We start from the raw sequence: 18,932 nt of genomic DNA, 5'->3' as shown, positions 1-18,932 counted from the left end.
TTATGTTTGCTTTCTCTACCAGACAAAAAGTGTCTTACTCATGTTCACACAACACCTCTCACTAAGCAAGTGTTCGATAAAAGTTAAATGAATGAATGAAGTGACAATAATGGCCATCATGGTTTGTCTCCAGTTCTTTTATAAGAGAAAAACATTACTCTCAAGTTTCAGAAATATTTTTCTTCATCTCTAACTGAATATTCTTCAAAGAATTTAGCATTTGTAAAAGTTCCCATAGAGTGCCTGAACCTAAAGTTATTTCTTTAACAAGCACTGACATAAGAGTATTGTGTGCCAGGCACTGCTTTCAATGCTTTCACAAAGAACTCATTTTATTCTCATAACAACCCGATGAGTTAGGTACTATTATCCCCACTTTACATATCAGGAAGCTGAAGTGCAGAGAGGTTAAGCAAGTCACCCAAGGTCATACAGCCAGCAACCAGCAGAGCCAGCACTGGATTACATACAATTTGGTTCCAGAGTTCATGTCCTTAACTGATATTCTCCGCCACTTCTCAACTACTAACTGTGACGGTACATTCTTTTCTGTTTCTGCGTAAACAAGGAAGGAGCTGGGGGAAATTCGATCTGAATATCTGTGAAGATTCTTGGCTCCACAGACCAGCTGGGAACCAATGCAGAGGTTACTTGGCTAGAGTGGACATTACCAAATGTACAACGAAGGATGACAGAAATAATTGTACAAGAAATTGTAAGTTTTAATTCTCTTAAGAACTTCCACAGTTGAAGGTGAGGAAAATGAGAAGTAAAACAAGAAATGATATTACAAGAAGTCTTTTAAGTGGCAAATACAAGTAAATGACACAAAAAGCTTTCTAGTGGCAAGCTAATCAAAATCACTACCTAAGACGCAATTTTAAAAAACCTTTTAGCTGTAAGATATTACCCAGGTACTCTGCTCTTGAAGCAAGATTAGAAAAATTATTTAAAAGAACTCCAGAAATGTGAAGATGCATTTTCATCTTTCTACAGCAATTCTCAAAGTAGCTACAGGAAGACATTCCAGCTGAATGATTACTTATACTAAATTCTGCACAATTTATCTCTCACACAGATTCTGCATCCAGTAATTATCAGCAACCAGGCCCAATTCCATGGTGTTGACAGTGGTATCTGCCACGTCTTCAGACAACTCCACTACCAAGGGCCCTGCAACAAATAGACAGGCAGAGCGTGTTTTCCTATCTACAGTGACATCTAGTGTTAAGAAACTAAAATGCAGTCTGTAGAACAACATTTATTCCCACTACTATTGTATTTAAATGCATATTATAAAACAGGAATATATATAACTCTTAAGGTAAACCGGTTTTCCCATAATTGGGATTGCCAATTGTCAATTGTATTATACTCCAATATTTAAAATATCTCATAAGAGTAACCCATTGAGAAGACATACTTGTTTTGTTAAAGTGGAGAAATCATTTTGTTCTCCAATAGTTTTGTTTTAAATGCAAACATATCTTTACTTACTAACAGCAGACTGGACTGTCAGGGGATTTTGCAGACATTAAAAGACATCTTGTTAAATTTAACAAAAAGCAATCTGGCTTAATATAATAATAAACACAAGCCCTTTATTCCAAATCAACTTGCAACATCTCTAAAGGAGAATAATTTAAATGCAAATGAGCCCATTATAGAATGGATTCCGATTTAGGTATACCATGGGCTAAATCTTGTCTCCAAATTTTACATCTTAAAATTAAATTCTAAAAGTTGCAGGCTAGTCATATTCTCCTCATCAAAGTGAAGTATCATTTCGGTTATGGCAACAAAGGTGTTTGAATATCTTTTTTATTTATTTATTTTTTTGAGAGCTCTGTCGCCAGGCTGGAATGCAGTGGCGCAATCTCGGCTGACTGCAACCTCCGCCTCCCGGGTTCAAGCGATTCTCCTGCCTCAGCCTCCCGAGTAGCTGGGACTATAGGCGCGCACCACCACACCATGTATTTTTGGTAGAGATGGGGTTTCACCGCGTTGGCTAGGATGGTCTCGATCTCCTAACCTCATAATCCGCCCACCTCAGCCTCCCAAAGTGCTGGGATTACAGGCGTGAGCCACTGCGCCGGGCCTGGATACCATTTTTAAAGGTAAATAAGGCATAACTAAAGAGCGCTGGATTAGAAATGAAAAAACAGAATCTAGCCCTGGGTCTACCTAAAAAATTCTGACACCAAGTTATTTAATTTCTCTTGCCTTCAATTTCCTTGTGTTTGTTTGTTTCCTTAAAAAAAAAAAAAAAAAAAAAGGTGGGGAAGACAGGGAAGAGTTTAGCCTAGATTCCTTCCTGGGCTCCTTGCTCTAACGTTCTATGTTCTATGAAGAAGATGATCTTTAAGATCTCTTTAAACCTTGCTTTAGTTATTTAAGCCACACAGTGCCACAGTACTCTCAGGAGACCAGTGTTAAGACACATTAAGACTCAAGCAACAAACAAGGTTTGCATTGAAATCGGTATGGAGTAAAAGACCTCTTTAAGATGTTTAGATGATGACTCCTGACCTGAATCAAAGATGCACTAAATCACATCCACTATGACTCTGCACTTCCTAAACCAGCAAGTATCATCTAAAGTCTCTTAATAAAGATGTTCAGAAATCATGTCATTTAAGGGGGCTTTATTGCTAAACCAAGATAGTCATAAACATTCTGGGTAAGTGAGGATTTGCCAACAGAGCAAGTTTTAGGTCTTTGTTTAGGTTACAGGGAATGTTTGCTGAAAAGTTTTCTAAGATGAAGGAAGAACTCTAAATAATTCAAAATATGCCTGGCATTTTCTACTACAATTATGGTTATTATTCTCTTACTTGGCAGAAAGAACTTTGATCTGGCTGAAGAGAAACAGCTACGGCTTAGAGGTAACAGCTACAAAGAGATAAAAGGGGGAGGAAGCAGACCAGCAGAATGAGTAGTCAAACTCAACAAGGAAGAGAGAAAGGAAATGAAGCAAGTAGAACCCGAAAGACTCACCACAGCTGGGATGGCTCCAGACCACTGCACTGGAATACCCCGAGGACCTCAGAAGGTATCGATGGGCGTCTGCGAGGAGTGGTGACTGTGTGAGTGACAGCTCTCCAAGATGACTGGGATGGCAAGTTTATGCAAAACTGAAGTGGAGTGAACAGGAGAGAGCTGGAGGAGTGCCCAGAGGCTGAGGATGTTAAATACTGGGACAACTCACCTGATGACAAGGGTCAGAGGGCAAGTCATTTGAAAATGATGCAAATTAAAACTAACAAAGTTTTTTCCATACCTTCAGGAAATTCAAAATAGAACCATAATGTGATACAACTAGATACCCACTAGAGTGGCTAACGTGAAAAGGACAAAAAACAGTGAATGTCATGAGGATGTAGAGTAACCAGGCTGCAGGGCAGGTGGGAATGCAAATGGTACAAACACATTGGAAAACTATTTTCAGTATCTACTAAAGCTAAACATACAATAGTCCCCCTTTATCCGCGGCTTTACTTTCCAAGGTTTCAGTTACCCACCATTAACTGTGGTCCAAAAATATTAAATGGAAAATTCTAGAAAGAAACAATTCAAAAGTTTAAAATTACACACTGTTCTTAGTCGCATGATGAAGTCTCTCACCTTCTCGCCCAGGACACAAATCACCCTTTTTCCAGCATATCCATGCTGTATCTCCCCCCAGACTATTAGTAGACAGTTATCAGATCAACAGGTGTACCATTTGTATTCAAGTCACCCTTATTTTAATTGTTCATGGCCCCAAAGCACAAGAGTAATGATGCAGGTATATTGTTATAATTGTTTGACTATTAGCTATTGTTGTTAATCTCTTACTGTGCCTAATTTATAAATGAAGCATTATCATATGTATATGCACAGCATACATAGGGCTCAGTACTATCCAAGGATTCAGGTATTCACTAGAGGTCTTGAAATGTATCCCCTGTGGATAAGGGGGGGACTACTGTACACCTACTCAAAACCCAGCAATTCTACTTCCAAGTATACACCTAACAGAAATATGTGCATACGTTCACCAAAGACATGTCTAAGAAGATTCATAGCAGCACGATTTCTAACAGCCCCAAACAGAAAACAATGAGTACAATGAATAAACTATGGTATAGCCACATTGTGTTATACAACTATGTACAAAGACATAAGTAGATCTCATAAACATAATAGGGAACAAATATGGTACACATACACCATGGAATGCTATGCGGCCATTAAAAGGAGCAACATCAGGTCCTTTGCAGGGACATGGATGGAGCTGGAAGCCATTATCCTCAACAAACTAATGCAGGAAGAGAAAACCAAATACTGCATGTTCTCACTCACAAGTGGGAGTTGAACAATGTGAATATAAAGAAGACACAGGGAGGGGAACAACACACGCTGGGGCCTGGAGGTGGCGGATGGGGCAGTGACGGGGAGAGCATCAGGAAAAATAGCTACTGAATGAGGGGCTTAATACCTAGGTGATGGGTTGATAGGTGCAGCAAATCACCACAGCACACGTTTACCTATGTAACAAACCTGCATGTCCTGCACATGTACCTCAGAACTTTAAAAAAAAATTAATATTGAATAAATAAGGCCAGTCAAACAAAAAAATATACAGTTGTGCACTACATAACGTTTCAGTCAGCGATGGACCACATATACAATGGTGGTACCATAAGATTATAGTAACCCCGTATTTTTACTGTACCTTTCCTATGTTTAGATACACAAATACTTACTATTGTGTGCCAACTGCCTACAGTGTTCAACAGAGGAACATGCTCTACAGGTTTGTAGCCTAGGAGCAACAGGCCATACCTTATAGCCTAGGTGTATAGCAGGCCATACCATCTAGGTCTGTGTAAGTCACTCTACGATGTTTGCACAATGACAAAGTTGCCTAATGACACATTTCTTAGAACACATCGTTGACATCAAGCCACATGTGACTGTGCTCTGTAATTCCAGGTGTATAAAGTTCAAAGCAGACTAAACAACACTAAGCTTTCAGACCTCAGGCTAGACGTCTCCCTTGGAGGAAGGAGGAGTACTGCTAGAAGGGGACATGGCAGGGACTCCTTCGGGGCTAATAATGTGTTTTTCTTCACCTGGTTGCTGGATGTATGGGTGTGCTTAGTTCCTGAAAAGCCGCCAAGCAGTACTCATGATTTGCATAATATTCTGTATAGATGTAATATATAATGCCCAGATAGAGGCTGGGCTCCAAGGGCATATTCAAAAAGGAAGAGTATTCCAAAACAAAAACCCAGAAACAAGGGACAAAAACAAAGCCCTCATTGAAGACCTTTCATAACAGAGAAACATAGCAGGGTCCTTGCACCCAAGACACGGGCCCTCTATACAGCCTTCTAAGGAAGAATCCGAGTCTTTCTTAGACAGAAGGAATCCTCAGAGTTCACCTAGACCAGCCTACCCACTTGTAATTGAAAAACCTGAGACCAAGAGAGAGAATATAACTTAGTCAAAGTCACACAATTAGTAAGTGATAGGTCCAAGGGCAAAATCCAGGTCACATCAGTAAATAAGACTTAAATAATTATAAAATACTCAAGATATGTCAAAAGAATAAATTAAGTGAAAACTCAGAATGAGTAGGAACTCAAAACAGGACAAGGCTTTTGTGTATTTCATTCAAATGAGATAAGCAGTGAAGAGGTGACACAATGCACAGAACAACCACAGAGAGGAGGAAAGAGCTAGGAAGCTGGCAATGTCTACACATCTTAATCTGGGTGTGGGTTACATGGGGGTACACAGAGGTAAAAATTCATGAGCTGCATATACCATCTCTTCACACTTTGTGTATGTTAAATCTCAATCAAAAACCAATTCAAATAGTTTTTTTAATGTTCTGTGAATAAATAACTGCATTTAACAAAATGAATCTATGCCATTAAAATTTCTTTTCAAATGGCATCACCCAGTGTCTCCAAATGCTTGTATGAGTGTACAATTTGGGGATTGCAAAACACTCCAAGTTATATGAACCATTTGATTCTATGAACCTACAACCACGCAATAAACATGGAGAGATGTGTTTGAAGGGATGATCTTCCACGTGCTTTCGGGCTGTGCTTTCCAACTCTTGTGAGGCTCAGGACACTTTCGTCAAAAATAGAGATTTGGGGGTATTACCCCTAATCATTCTCCTTTCATGTGTCTGCGGTAGGCTGAGAAAACTGTTTTTTAAAAAGATCCCCAGTGATTCTGAGTGGAGACCACTTCCGTATGGAAGTGGTTTCAAGACAGGGTCTCACTCTGTCACCCTGGCTGGAGTGCAGTAGTGCAATCACAGCTCCCTGCAGTCTCAACCTTCCAGGCTCAAGCAGTCCTCCTGCCTCAGCCTCCCAAGTAGCTGGGACTACAGGCGTATGCCACCCGTCTAGCTAAGTTTTTTTCTGTAGAGACAGGGTCTCTCTATGTTGCCCAGGCTGGTCTCAAACTCCTGGCCTCAAGCAATCCTCCCACCTCAGCCTCCCCAAGTGCTGGGATTAAAGGCGTGAGCTACCACACCTGTCCAAAAATCAACTTCTGAGGTGGAGAATAACTGCTATATGTGGTTTTGGATGAGAAACAGGACTTAGCAACCTAAAGAAGTGTCACGTCAAATTCTGTTGCTTGACTTCCATCAAATCTGCTGGGAATGCCAGCACACTTTCACTCTAATTGCAAGAACAAAAAAGGCTTAAATGTATAATGTACTGGACCTAGAGGAAAATGACCATCTTTTGTGATGTCTGTGTTGCTAGATTCTTTCAGGGAGAATTCAGAGCTATTTGGAACCAACTCCTCTCATCCACTTGACAAAGACAACTTAGGAAGGTTGGTTTTAGCTGGAAAAGTTTCACATCAAAGAAGACAGGTTCAGAGTAAACAAAATTAATAAGGAAAAAATGGATGACATTACTGTAATGCTGACTGCGTGCTAGACACCACTCTCAGCACTTTGCCTGTCCTCCTTTCTCACCTTGTGTGATAGGTACGATTACTGTCTGCATCTTACAGTGAGGTTCTGGGAAACAGCAAGTGACCTGTGACCACGGTCAGAAAGATGACAATGCTGGATCCAGAATAACAAAGGTGACACTGTAAAGTACTAGATAAGATGTGAGAAGTGTCTAGCCATCTCCCTCCTTGGAAATATCAGAATATCCTGGTAATAGACATCCACATGCAACTTAGGCCCTTATTCTTTTGTCAGTAGATGCCCATTTGCTAATTATGCTGATTAGCATAATCTGATACTTACAGATACATACTTCTTAATACCACCACTTCTGCTTGGAGCTCCGCTGCCTGGAGTTAAGAGAAACTGCTGTCATCCTTAAATAATGCAAAGGCAAAATCAACCAGGATGCTAAGGAAAAGCAATCTCTGAAAACCAGCTGTTGTGATACAAATGGAGGGCAAGTCCAACCTGCCACTCCTAGTAACTGTTGCTAGGTAGGCTGGGATGGAAAACATCAAGCTAAAGAGGTCAATGAGAAATTGAGCCAAATTCAAAACTACCTATGAAAGACTGAAGAGCACACACCCACATTTGGAGCTCATTTTAAATCATGTAATCAATCTAAAGGAGAAAAGGAAAATGACTTTAAATACACAGAATTTGCTGTGTGCCATTCTTCAGTTCTAACACCAGAAAACAGAGGGCTCTCCTGTTATGGAATGTTAACACCACAGTACAGATACTCAGCTGCTTTTATGTAATTTTTCACCTCAATACAGGATTCCTGAGTCATATTTTCTCTTAAGAAGTAAAAGAATGCTTCAACTCATGTGCATCTCCTGTTTGCCTTGAATATATATGACACTATAGTAAGTGTCCAAGTTCTGTATCTATGGTAGGAAATGTGAATGGTGTCACCCTGATTCACCTGCTCCCCCAACCCCAGCTCACAGAAGCTATGGGGAATGAGCTTGACCTCACTCCAAAGGGCTCCAGAGGTGGCCCTTGATTCATCTCAATCAATCAGGGTAACCTATCCCTTATCTCACCGATTGGTTTAGATAACCTAGACCTAAGCCGGTCAGCAAACAGTGTCTCCCTGGCCCCAGAGATTGGTTCAGAAATGCACCATTCAGTGCAGAGCTCAAAAAGTTGTTGGGAACTCAGGAATGCACACTCCTTGAATTTGGGTAATGCGTTAGGGAGATATGAAGCTATAAATGCTGCTCTCCCTTTGCCATACTGAGGGTAGACAGCCTGAGGAGTAAGTCAATACACCAAAAAGTAGAACCAAGAAGAATCCTGGTGAGCCAGAGCCCTGATCAAATCATGCCTAAACTCCATCCCACCATTACTCTTCTGTGAGCTAATAAACTCCTGTACCATATAATCCAGTTTGGAATTGGGTTTTCTGTTATTCAATGTAAATAAACAAACATAAAATTTTAGCTATCTGATAAAATATGTCTAAGTAACACCTGCTTGTATCTGTATAAAACTACATACTTTAAAAAGTTTCCATATACATAATTTCATTTCTTTTCTGCCCAGCTGAGAAGAAAGGTATTACTAGTAACCCAGTTTTACATCAAAAAGGATAGATTCAGAGTAAACAAAATTAATAAGAGAAAATGGAACACATGCTGTAATGCTCACAGTGCTGACCACGTGCTGGACACTGTCCTCAGCCTCTGTGTGTTTCCTTTCTCCCCTTATATGAAAGGAACTACTATTGTTGGCATCTTGCAGTGAGGTTCTGAGAAACAGAAAGTGACTAGTGACCAAGGTCAGAAAAATCATAAATTATTGATCCAGAATAACACACAGGCAAAAGTCACTAGTCTAGGCAAGTAGAAAACCATCTCCTTGCTCCCTGGCTCACTATTGCTCCACCAACCACCCCCACCTCTCCAAGCTCACAAGACTTAGAAATCCTACAAGGTGAGTTAAATGTGTTCCTGGGTGACATAAACAACTTATCTATGTCATGAAATCGTGTTTTTTTAAGCTTCTTAGCCAACTAAACCAAGTTCCTACAATGCAGCATCCACTGAGTACAAGTGTACATAAAGCACACTTCCATATGACCAGTCAATCTTCTCCTGTCCGACCGTAGCAATAAATATGCAGTCAGAGCCCATCAGCACACATGCCTCACTGCAAAAGATCAGAAGGAAAATCCCTTATGCATTCAAGATAATTTATGGCATGGCACCAACATTTAACATGGTGCACATGAATTATTTCTGAGCCTTTTTGCTCCAGAAATGTTATTCAAAAGTAAGAACCAGCATATACCTGGAATACCTTTATTTATGAGCAGCTCCTTCAAGATGAGAACTGCAATGGAAAATATGGTAGGTTTGGCATTAGTAACAACATCAGAGCTGGTTATGTGAATAGCTCAGCTCAGCCTCTGACCCTGCCAACTGCAATAGCACTGACAGTCATCTCCCCTGTTAATTATCAAGTCCCAGTTGCAGAGAACAATGAACTTTCTTTATTACTTTGCCTTTCATCTTAAAATACAGTTGCAAGAGCAGAACTTTAGAAAAGGAAGAACACAGTTTGATAGAAATTAGCAGCCAGAGTCTAACTTTAATGAGAGGTTGACAAATTAACAACTGCATACTATATCAAGTACAGTAACATCTTTTTTCTCTTGTTTTAAGATCAAGGAAGAGCCAATGAGATAGTATATGTAAATGCATTAAAAAAAGATAAAAGGCTTTGCACGTGATGGTACTGGTGGCAGCTTTTGTTCAAACAGACTCAAAATCATCCACGCTAGTCTGCAAATTAAAGCAGAGAGACAAATGATATCTCATAATCCTCTCTCAAGTCATCTTCATTGCAACCCCTGATCCCAAATCCTTCCTCCTTTCAATACTCTCTTCTATAGGAAAACAGGAACACACACTCATACACACACAGTTGCAAACCACTGGGGCTAGCAGAAGGCAAAGGGGCAAAGAAAATAGAGAAAAAAATATGCTCGTGGCAGACTTTTTTTGCAAAAAATGACAAGAATTATTGATCTCCCTGTACTCATTCCTTTGGGTATTCCCCTCACTCCTACACTCTGGTTGTACCAATGATTACCTTTAGCCAATGAGGCATTAGCAAATGAGATGCAACTGAAACCCTGAAAAATGCTTGGACACTGGGGTTATCCTTTCTTGCCATTCTTAGCATCCAGAGACCACCATGTAAAGACCTAAACTGATGGGGATGAGAGACACAAGACTAAATCATCCCCAGCTGACATCGAGCCAACCACCAGCCACATAAGTCCATCTTGGATCATTCAACTCCAGGGCATGAGTGAAGGCAGGAGAAATCCACCAAACCAGGTTGGTCTACAAAATTAAGAGAAATAATTACAGTCTGTTTAAGCCACTAGGTTTTAAGGTTTTAAGGCAGTTTGTTCTATAGAAAAAAACCTCAAACTTGTCCTGAAACTTCTCAAAAATGGGAGAACAAGCTGAGTTAAATAATTATTCATGGAACACTTCCTATTTATAAAGAGCTACTGCACAAGACACTAGAATTTTTAAGAGATTCTAAGATGAGCAAAATGTTTTCCCTGACCTAAAGGAATTTATAATTTAACGAGGGAATGACAAATATATGGATAGTTACAACAACATGAAGGATCAAATATCATCCCCTCCCATCTCCAGAACAGCTGTCATTCCATGTATGAATTCATTCCTCCAAATAACTTCTGCAGTAATGTACAGCCACACTGGGCCTTTAAAACCAACCATTCACTGTTCAGACCTACTGAGCAATAAACAAAACAGACAGAAACTGTGTCCTCATGGACTTTATATCCTAATGGATGTCAATTTATAAAATACTTTCTATATTGCAAGGGCTTTTCAAAGTGCTTTAAGTGTATGTGTGCAGACATGCATGTGTATACAAGCATGTCTGCACACATACACATATATATATATATATAAGCGTATATAAATTCACTTAGCATAAGTTATCTTTCTAAGTAAGTTTAATAAAATAATAGAACTGAAAAAGTCTTATTTATTTTACATAATCTCAAGCTTCAAATATTAGAGATTCTGGGAGCAGAACTCTGATATTGTTTTATCACCAAAAGTATTTTAGGCCCGTTTTGTTAGAAATCAGAGGACAAGACTAGATGAGACTATGGGAGCTTTACAGAAGAATACCCAATTGTGGGGAAAAGTCTTCCAGCACTTCTAGAATGTAATCTCCATGAGAGCAGGGATTCTTTGTTTTGCTCACTGGCTACACCTGGTGTCCAGAACTAGGTCTACCACATAAGATGCTCTCAATAAACATGTGCTTAATGAAGGAGGGAGAAAGGAAGGGAGGGATAAAGGGAGGGAAGCTGAGAAAGAAATTCTATTTTGGGGAGAATATTTTCAAACTCATAGTAACACTAGGAATTTCCTTCTCAACATAGGTAGCAATCCTAGTTAATTAGAATGTCAGCATGTCAAAGGATGCCCACCACCTCTCATCTCTTCTGCGCCCAAAAGTTTTCAAAAGTTTGAAAACAGTTTTTTAAAATTACAAAAATGCATCTCACAGGAAATTTACTGAGATCCTACAGGCATGACCTACACATGGACTGCACTAATCCACAGGCACTGAACTATACTAACTCGATTTTTACAATGAAAACCAAAGGGGAAAGAGCACTGACTTCTCAAATTACCACTGCAGCCAATTTCTGCTTGGATGAACACTTGGAAACTCAATATATTATCGTCACGTAGCCGAATGAGCTCTAGAGTCAATACTTTCTATTTTTGGAATGGTGATAACTAACTATAAACAATATGTGTGATTACCTGAAGTCAGAATGTTGAAGCATCAAATGCCCAAAGAGTTGTTGGTAAGGAAGCTGGTAACCCATGGCTGAAAGAAATGTCTCCTCCTTCATCTAAAATCTAGAGGAAATCGATGACCATAAATAAAATTATCCCCCAGATCTACTCCCAGGTTCAATGTTTGTACCAAGAAGAGGTCAAGATTAACTGCATTTAGGCCAGGCGTGGTAGCTCACGCCTATAATCTCAGCAGTTTGGGAGGCCAAGGAGGGTGGATCACGAGGTCAGGAGATCAAGACCATCTTGGGTAACACGGTGAAACCCCGTCTCTACTAAAAATACAAAAATTAGCTGGGTATGGTGGCGGGCGCCTGTAGTCCCAGCTACTTGGGAGGCTGAGGCAGGAGAATGGCGTGAACCTGGGAGGCGGAGCTTGCAGTGAGCCGAGATCACACCACTGCACTCCAGCCAGGGCGACAGAGCGAGACTCCGCCTCAAAAAAAAAAAGATTAACTGCATTTAAACGAGAGAGGCCACAAAAAATGTCTCCCCCATGCTTTGTCTGTAGGTTTTCCAGAAACCAGAGGATTCAGTGCCCTGGACAACAGGAATCCACAAGACCGCAGGAAACTTGTTCCACAAACCTCACCCGCCTACAAGCCTGCTGAGCAACAGCCCCAGTTAGGAGAGCTGCTTCCGAATCCATTACACTCCCAATACACGTCTTCTCCACAAAATGGAAAACTGCCGGCAGCCAGAGAAAAAAATCTTTTATAGGTTGCCATATCTGGAGACAAAAAGTTCAGTGGATTGATTCTATTATAAAACAGATATAAGCTGGTTGAAAGCATGCCTCCCCATGAAATTTAAACTCAGAAAATCTTAAGCCAGAAAAGAATCCCAATCTCATTTTACTATATTTCTTGTTAGTCACAACATTTTGAAAGAGATAAAAGTTATCTTTCATCAGTGCCATGGCCCTGTAGTATCCTGCCTCTCCTACTCCCCCAGAGAAGGAATATCAAGACACCAGTGCAATTTAAACTTCAATCATTGACATTAGGATCCCATCATCACATGGATTCAAATACGCTCCATCCTCCAAATTCAGTTTTCGACAAACATTAATTGTTAAGTGTGTAAGATACCTAATAATTCCACATAAAGTCTAAAGAAAACTTCAATCCAACTTATACAAATTGCTCACTTTCCAAGGAAAAGCCTCTCCAGCTAGGCATCTGCACGTGAGCGCCTGCTTCTCCTCTCCCACCCGCTGCCACACCACAGTCAAAAGCCCTGTGCAGGCAATGAAAACACCAAAGCCAGCCGGACATTGGAGCCATCAAAGGATATGTTTCCAGCAAAAACAAAAGGGACCTTATTGATTAAAAAATGAGAAGAATAACCAATGCTGGAAGGATTCAAACAGCACTCTCAGGGCTGCAAGGACCACTTTGCAGTTCTGCTCTGGACAGACACTCACAAAGGCAGCTCTCCCTTCTGCCGCACGATCTGTCAAAGGGCTGCCAGCGTGGCGCTGCAGTCCAAACTAACTGCGAGTTATTTTGAAGCACAGAGCTCAAGGAGTTAGTTGGAAGCCAGATGACATACCTTGAGCATTTTTCTTTAATTGATCGTAAAACGCTGGAACAGAGAAACCAAAATGTATGCAGGACAGATAAACCCAAAAGGGCTTAAAGACTGGGGTGGGGAAGGAGAACACAGGAATGGAGAAAAAACCGGGGATTCCTCCTCTTAAAGGATCACTTCAAAAAAATCATTAGCAATAAAACATAGGGGACTTGTAAAAGCCAAGCCTAAAGGTACACAGGGCAGAGGGATTGAGTAGTCACTTTGTAAACCACTTCAAACACCAGGCAGTCAGCACAATATTGTAGCCACGTAAAAGGGAAACCGATATGAAAGGTCTCAAGAATCCATTGATGTCAAGGCTGGATTTATCACGACACTAAATTCCCAGTTCCAAGAGAATCACTGCAGTTTGAGATAAATTCAGCCAGGATGAAAATCATACTGAGGCAGCGTTCTAACAAAGAGACCAGAAAGACCCAAGAAGAGAGCTTCGTATGTGAACGGAGCAGATTCTGAGGTGCCGGCAGCGCAGTCCACAGCCTGCATGTGGAACACACTTGGGTATCAAATGTATCAGACAAAGCCTAACCACAAAACAGAAACTGCTTCAGTATTTAAATCCAAGGGACTTTAATACATAGAATTGGTTACTTAGCTGAAGGAACAGCTGGAAAGCCACTGGGAACAGTAAGGCCACCCACAAACTGGCAACAGCCGAGACCAGCATTACCCTAGGCAGGAGGGGCAAAGGCACTTGGGGGTATTTCGTGAGGGCAAGGCTCTGGCACCTGGCAGAACTGCAACCACAATGGGCTGGTCCTTGCTGTGGGAGCTGGGGCCTTGGAGAAGAGGTACCTGCTGCTGGGGATGTAGGCGAGGCTGAAGGGGGAGGGCCTGGTTTCTCTCTCCAATCTCCACAGGGGTCCAGGAGCCCAGAAAAGGGTGGCCCACAGGGGTCAGCCCACGAGACAGGGCAGAGCAGGAGACGGGGAAGAACAGATATGAGGACAAGGAAGTCTAAGACTACTCTGCATTTCCTCAGTGTGTCTAAATCAGCACTGTCACCCCAGCACTTTGGAAGGCCAACGCAGGAGAATTGCTTGAGCCCAGGAATTCAAGACCAGCCTGGCCAATGTGGTAAAACCCCATCTTTATAAAAAATACAAAACTTAGTCAGGCATGGCGGCACATGCCTGTAATCCCAGCTACCTGGGAGGCTGAGGTGGGAGGATCATTTTAGCCCAGGAGGTTGAGATTGCAGTGAGCCAAGATCGCACCACTGCACTCCAGCCTGGGTGACAGAGTAAAATCCTGTCCCCAAAAAAAAAAAAAAATCAGCACTCAAACTTGAAGGTACAGACCCATCCCCCAGGGATCTTAGTAAAATGTGGATTCTGATCCAGGAGGTCTGGAGCTCGGCCTGAGGGCCTGCATTTCTAACCAGCTCCCCGGTGATGCCGATGCTGCTGTCCATGCTATGCTCTGAACAGCAAGGATCTAACTGATCCAAACGAAGGACTGAGCTGTACTTCAGCCATATTCCCTCACAGAATAAAAATGCACAGTCATACAAGAGGCTTTCTAGTAGGAATGGGAAAGTAAGATGAAAAACATAGCGAAGAGCATAACTGGGACAGGACCGCTGCCTGCACAACACTCCCTGTCACTCTGCCCACTAGGTCATCAGATTTGTATGGCTCAGGGCTGTTGTTATGGGCTGGATTATGTCACCCTAAAATTCATGTTGAAAACTTAACCCCTAGTACCTCAGAATGTGACCGTATTTGGAGATAGAGCCTTTCATTAAGTTAAAATTAATTAATTAAGGGGATTAAAATGAGGTTATTAGGATGGGCCCTAATCCAATCTGACTGGTGTCCTTATAAGAAAAGGAGCTTAGGCCGGGCATGGTGGCTCATGCCTGCAACACTTTGGAGGCTGAGGCGGGTGGATCACCTGAGATCAGGAGTTCGAGAATAGCCTGGCCAACATGGTGAAACCCCATCTCTACTAAAAAGACAAAAAATAGCCAGGCATGGTGGTGGACACCTGTAATCCTGGCTACTCCAGAGGCTAAGGTACGAGAATCGCTTGAACCTGAGAGGCAGAGGTTACAGTGAGCCAAAATCATGCCATTGCACTCCAGCCTGAGCAACAAAAGCACAACTCCATCTCAAAAATAAAATATAGAAAAACACACAAAAAAGAAAAGGAGCCGAGGAGACACACAGGGAGACTAAGTCGCAGGCACATAAGAAAAGGCCATATGAAGACACAGACAAGAGAGGACCATCTGCCAGCCAAGGACTGGGGCCTCAGGAGAAGCTAAATCTGCCAGCACCTTGATCTTGGACTTCCAGCCTCCAGAACTGTGAGCAAATAAAAGTCTGTTGTTTAAGCCATCCAGTCTGTGGTATTTTGTCTTGGCAGCCCTAGCAGATTAATACAAAGGTTTTTATTTTTGTTTCTTGATACTAACCTAATCCCGTACATTCTCACCGCATGCCTGCTCTATGAGAAGCAGAGTGCTAGGAGCCGGCTCGTGGAATGATAATGAGACAGTCCTTGGCCAGATCCTGCTCCTGTTTTTCTGTGTGTAAGAGTTGGCAGAAAGAGGAAGAAACCAATACCACCTAACTCAGAGGACAAAGAATCCTGTGGCAGAAGCAAAACCAAATACTGCAGAAGCACAAAGGAAAAGAAAATTCATCCTAACTGGGAAGTAAGGAGAAGAGGAGTGATCGGGGGAGGGGGGCTTCAAGATGGATTTTGCTGAGGCACAGAAAGGGGACACATCCTGAATGAAGGAGTAACACAGGCAAAGACCACAAGACGCCAGGAAACCCAAAGCCCTGATGCACACACCGATCAGCAGCAGGGCCTCTGGCAGGGCAGGGACTCCAGGGGTGGTGGGCACAGAAAGAACTGTGCTAGGACAGATGATACCGGCAAGGAGATTAGTGCCTGTAGGGGTCAGGAAAAGAAGTCCGGACTTTAGAAAATGAAAAGTAATAAAAATAAGGAAAGCAGACTAAGGGACAAGAGAGTGGAGACATAGAGTACCGTATAGAGGATAATAAAACTCTCTCTTATTACCTAACTGTCTAAGACCTGCCTCATTAAGATAAACACACGTTCTACTGTCAACTACTTTCAAAATAACTCAGAAGTTTATGAGGTCTTCCTCTGTTAACTTGGATATAAGGAAGAGGTTGCCATCCGCTGTGATTTCCAAGCTGGGAAATAGGGTACGTGGCAGTTATGGATGAGTGCCATGACCCAGTGAGTCAGAAAGAGAACTGAAGACTAACATCCAAGTTCTGAGTTCTGCAGATCAAAGCCCAAGGCTCCAGCCACGATGACCATGTTGCCACCAGTTCTCCTGCAGTCAGTGCCTGCTGTCAGGGCTCATACCCACCCCGCAGTCTTTCGCTCCCCCTCCACCTTCATTCAACAGGACCGTGGATTCCACTCACCCAGGGCAAAGGAAGCCATCGACTAGGTAGAGAAAGAAGGAAACAAAGTCACTCCCTGCTTTTGAGTATCCGAGAGCTTAGGATCTGGTGATTTCCAGGGAAATTTAAGGAACTTTCAAGAGTAATTCTGACTTCAATGGACCTTCACCCCACCCACTGACTTCAGCCTCCTGCCCCACCATGAGAGGGGGTTTCTACAGCCACTCCTCAGGATATATGCCAGTAAACCAACCTCATGGCTCATAACTCAAACAGGGAATATGAGCACACAGCTCAGGAAACTGCCACTGAGTTGGGGTGGGTTTTATGCACATTACTGGAAAAATGACTGACTGATACAAAACTCTAACAGCAGAAATACGGGAAAGGATCACACAAACCACACAGATACAAACCCATCAACTAACAATCAATTTCTAAAGAATGTCTTCATAAAAACATTTGAGTAGCTCTCCTCTTCACTTTAGTCTTCAGGCACTGTCTTCCAATAAGAGTTTAAGGCAGCCCTTAAAATATCAAACACGAGCAGAAAATGACTACAGGTTTAAAGCACAAATACCAGCAGAAAAGTCTAAAACAGGCTTATAAGGTCGAGAAAGGGAAAAACATTGAAATAGCATTCTCCTTTCTCATAACGTTTTAACATCTAGCACACATCACATTTTTCCCTTCTCCTATGAAAAGTCATAAAAAAGAAAATAATTAGACTTATTTTTTAAAAAAGGATTGGAATTGGAGGAGAATTTAACTTCAGGACTCAAAATCACCTTCTGAGAAAAAGCATAAGAAAAAGTTCAGGCTGTCATAGCTCTTGTGTGGATACCCTTTACAGAAACGTTATAAAAGCCCTACTACATTGACATGGAGGGACGCTGCAGCAGCAGCAGAGGAGACGGAGCTTCCATCTTTTCATCTCTTGCAGCACTGCCTCCTGTGCTAATGGGCACTATGTATACTAAGGACTTTTCAAATAGCTAACGGTTTGATTTCTTTTTTTTCCTTAAGTAGAGTAGATTTTAGTCCTCCCTCTTTGACAAATTTCCAGAGCAACATCACATGGTGCCATGAAAAGTCAAATGACATGGGCTTCAGGGGCTGAGGCACCAACACCTCTTACAGGGAATGCAACTTAAACAACAACAAAGTCACATATTTGGTGAACTTATTCCGCATCTGACTATTCTGAAATATGAACGAAGTCTTTGCTCAGTTTCCTGCACAAAAATGTCTCAACAAAGGAAATACTGCAGAAGTACCTCAAAATAATATGACATTATCATTGTAATCGGGAGGAGAAAAAGTCTGAATGCAGAAACCCTCACTTGTTGCAGTACAGAAGAAGCTGGAAAGGCCATCTCTAGGACCATCACAACCTACCATCATCTAAACTTAAGCACAGCCTCTGATCTCATGAGATACAATCTTTCTAACACCTGGGCAAGCCAAGTTGCCTAAATGGTGCAAGGAGAACATTACATAATATAATGCTGAGCCTGCACTCTGAAACAGTTGTCAGCTGCAGAACTCACCTGCAAATCCAAGGCTGCAGAAGTTTACCCTGTGAAACAGTAATTAGGTGTGCCATTCTCACATGAAGGTGATCCACCTTAGGATTCTGCCAAGACATTCTGCCAAGACTCATCTGTCTGGTCTCATCAATATCAGATGGAGATTTTTGTTCTTTGGGAAAGTTTTACCTCAACAGACGTCAAAAACAAACCTCACATTCAATAGCCTCTGAATTCTTTTCTCTTGTGGACAAAGTCAGCCAGATACCATCAAAGCACAAAACTCGAATTTGTGTCTCAAACCTGGTATGGCTGACTCTCAATAGATGACAGAGGTTGTCTGCCAACTCAGCAAAAAATGAGAACAAAAAGAAACTTGTATTTTGAAGCATTATGATAAATGGAGGCTACTGCTGACATCTTTTCACAGTGAGTCTTGCCAGAAACACAGGCCATCCCAGTCTAGTCCTTGAGACACACAGAAAAATATTTTGATAGGAAATGACTAGCTTTGAAATTTCTGAAATCTAGCCGTGCTTTGCAAGCATATTCTATA

General features: G+C 41.7%; 1 protein-coding gene across 28 annotated transcripts in view; it reads right to left on the bottom strand.

Annotated features, from left to right (window-relative positions):
• KIF16B (kinesin family member 16B) overlaps positions 1 to 18,932 on the bottom strand; it is a 338,999-nt gene that overhangs the window by 240,566 nt on the left and 79,501 nt on the right. The gene's annotated exons all lie outside the window — the stretch shown is intronic.

Source organism: Symphalangus syndactylus, chromosome 24, assembly GCF_028878055.3.
Source record: "Symphalangus syndactylus isolate Jambi chromosome 24, NHGRI_mSymSyn1-v2.1_pri, whole genome shotgun sequence".
NCBI lineage: Eukaryota > Metazoa > Chordata > Mammalia > Primates > Hylobatidae > Symphalangus > Symphalangus syndactylus.
Note: the sequence above shows the minus strand (reverse complement) of the source record. Positions and strands in the feature narration are given on the sequence as shown.